We start from the raw sequence: 2,500 nt of genomic DNA on the forward strand, positions 1-2,500 counted from the left end.
TGTCCAGTGCCACAAGCACCATTAAATAGGGGCACTCCGGCTTCATTTTCGACGCCGAGTTTTCGATGCCAAGACGAAGGTTGGTGAAAGAGAAGACCCCTCGAACAAGAATGAGTCTCCAGAAGCGATCGAGTCGAGCAGGAAGACGACTTTTGAATTTCGCCGAGCGAGCGCTGATGACGTAATGAGGGATTAGCTTGCCAGTGGAAATGCATCTGCGCACATACATTTCACATACTTTTTGGCCAATTTTCAATCGAAGAGGAGGTTATTTTCTACGTTCTCTCAACGTCGTGAGCGATCCGTCTTCTATACCCTTCCAGGTACCCTGAAGGTCCTCCAGAGGAGAATTTATCTCCAGCAAAGCGTTGTTGATCCGCTAAATTCGTCTCGAGACATATTCAACCAGTGCAGTGCTGCTAAATGTAGAATATTGAATCTGTGGTAATTGTCGACGATGGAGAGAGAGAGGTTGATAGCAGCTGTCGCAGGGAAAGTGAAGCTGCTGGAAGTAACGATGGGGAGCTTGTTAGCATCACATGAGCATCCAGACTTCAAAGCAGCTTGACGGAATCGGGGAGTACGACTATTTGTCTCGCCCTCAGTTTAGTGAATTTTATGACCAGAAATTATTCGATCAGGATCCCCTCCACAAGATGTGTAGTGTAGTACAGGTGATTTCTGAACTTGACGATATGGAGACGGACCAGTAGACCTACCAACAACAGGAAATTCACCCAAGGCTATTGCTATCCTCTTCAGTGGCTGTTGTTTTTTAGTAAAAATATGTTCACTTCTCTCAACATACTCCCTGCATGGCAGCAAGAAGGTGCGCTATGGAATTCAACGCCACAATCTTCGCCCAGCTGTGGATGAAGCATGGTCAAGTCATGGCAGTACATATACTTGAAGCAGACGAGAAATTGAAGTTCATTTGTGATGGGAAGTTTGACAGCCCCAGTGACCGAGTCAAGCGTTGTCTTTTGCCGTGGCACAAATTGCTGAAGAATCCGAGATGGTCTTGGAATTATGCACATGGATACTACCAGAAATAATGGTGGCATGAACCATTGTGGAATGGGACAGCTCACGGAGAATACTGGAACAGTTCCAGTTTCTCTAGGTGATTGTAAATCCCGTTCTGGCTGATAGCTTCGGCCTGCTGCGCCCGTCCATGTACAATGATGGTAACATGCATTTCTGTTTTCTACATATTTGCCAGCTACTATACTGTGGTATTACAGTTGCAGGTCCCATATATAGAAATATGTCCAACCCCCTCCCCCCCCCCCCCCCCCTCCTACATACCCACATTATTAATTAATATGAACTAACAATTTCACTGTTGGACTCGCCGGCGGCTAGAGAGCAAAGGATTAATTTATAGCAAAGAAAAGGACCAGGGAACTACAAGTTACGCTATAATGTCCACGAACAATTTCACTGTATTTGAAATAATTTTGTTTGATACCCTGAGAACTCTGAAACTTTGCAGCACTGTGGATTATATGTGGATACAACATTTATGGAAGGAAAGTGGAATAATTTCTAACACATTGTTCAAATAATTATAGCACTGAATTGTTGAGATTATGAGCACATTCCAATCAGCCCTCTACATATTAATAAGCGGTGGCAATCGTTAGGAATAGGTCGGGAGTTGTCAGAGTGCTAAAGTATTATGAGAGAATGTTTTGTTTGTCTAATCGACGGCTCGTTTGAAGCCAGAGTTGTTTGAACTTGTTTCAGTCGACTTAATTCTAGACAGTAGTCGAAGGAGTACTATGAAGTATACACCAGACGTAGTCCGTAAGGTATCTAGTGTTACTTTTCCTCAGCGCCCAGGTCAACACACTTTCGTCAACACCGGGTTTCCGCACACAATCGAATCACAGTTCAGTTTTACTCCACTCCGGAGAACACAATTATTCAGACCCATGGAACATAGTAAAATCACAACAGCTACAAACTTTGTAGAATCTAGAGCTCAGGTCCAACACAACAAGAACCAAAACATTACCACGCGGCCAGCAACATGTGCATGCGAACTCACTCACAGGACAAAAAGGCACATGCTTCCAAAACCAATACACACTCCGGCCCGGCCGGCCCGTGTCACATATGCGCCAGCGATACATGCATAAAAGGAAGTACAGTGAGAAGGAAGTAAAGCAGGTCACATGAAAGTGCGTAGCATTCCCACGTGTAAGCTAACACGCACTACAAATCACGTATCACAGGCACAGGGCCTAGGGGACAACTACAAACTGTGCACTACGCACACATTCAAATACAGCTGCAGACACGCACTGCATAAATCTACAAGTACTCGTACAAACTGTGCAGGTCAGCGGCACCTGCAGCATCTGCTGGAACAATGGCACAAGGGAGTACTAAGAGTAAGAAAGCGTAACATCTAGTGAGAATTCTGTCAGTACACATCAGGTATCAGCTTGCAAAGATGGCTCCTCTCTGGTTCTTGAAAGCCTGTCTAGTTGGA

Source organism: Sycon ciliatum, chromosome 1, assembly GCF_964019385.1.
Source record: "Sycon ciliatum chromosome 1, ocSycCili1.1, whole genome shotgun sequence".
Lineage (NCBI taxonomy): Eukaryota > Metazoa > Porifera > Calcarea > Leucosolenida > Sycettidae > Sycon > Sycon ciliatum.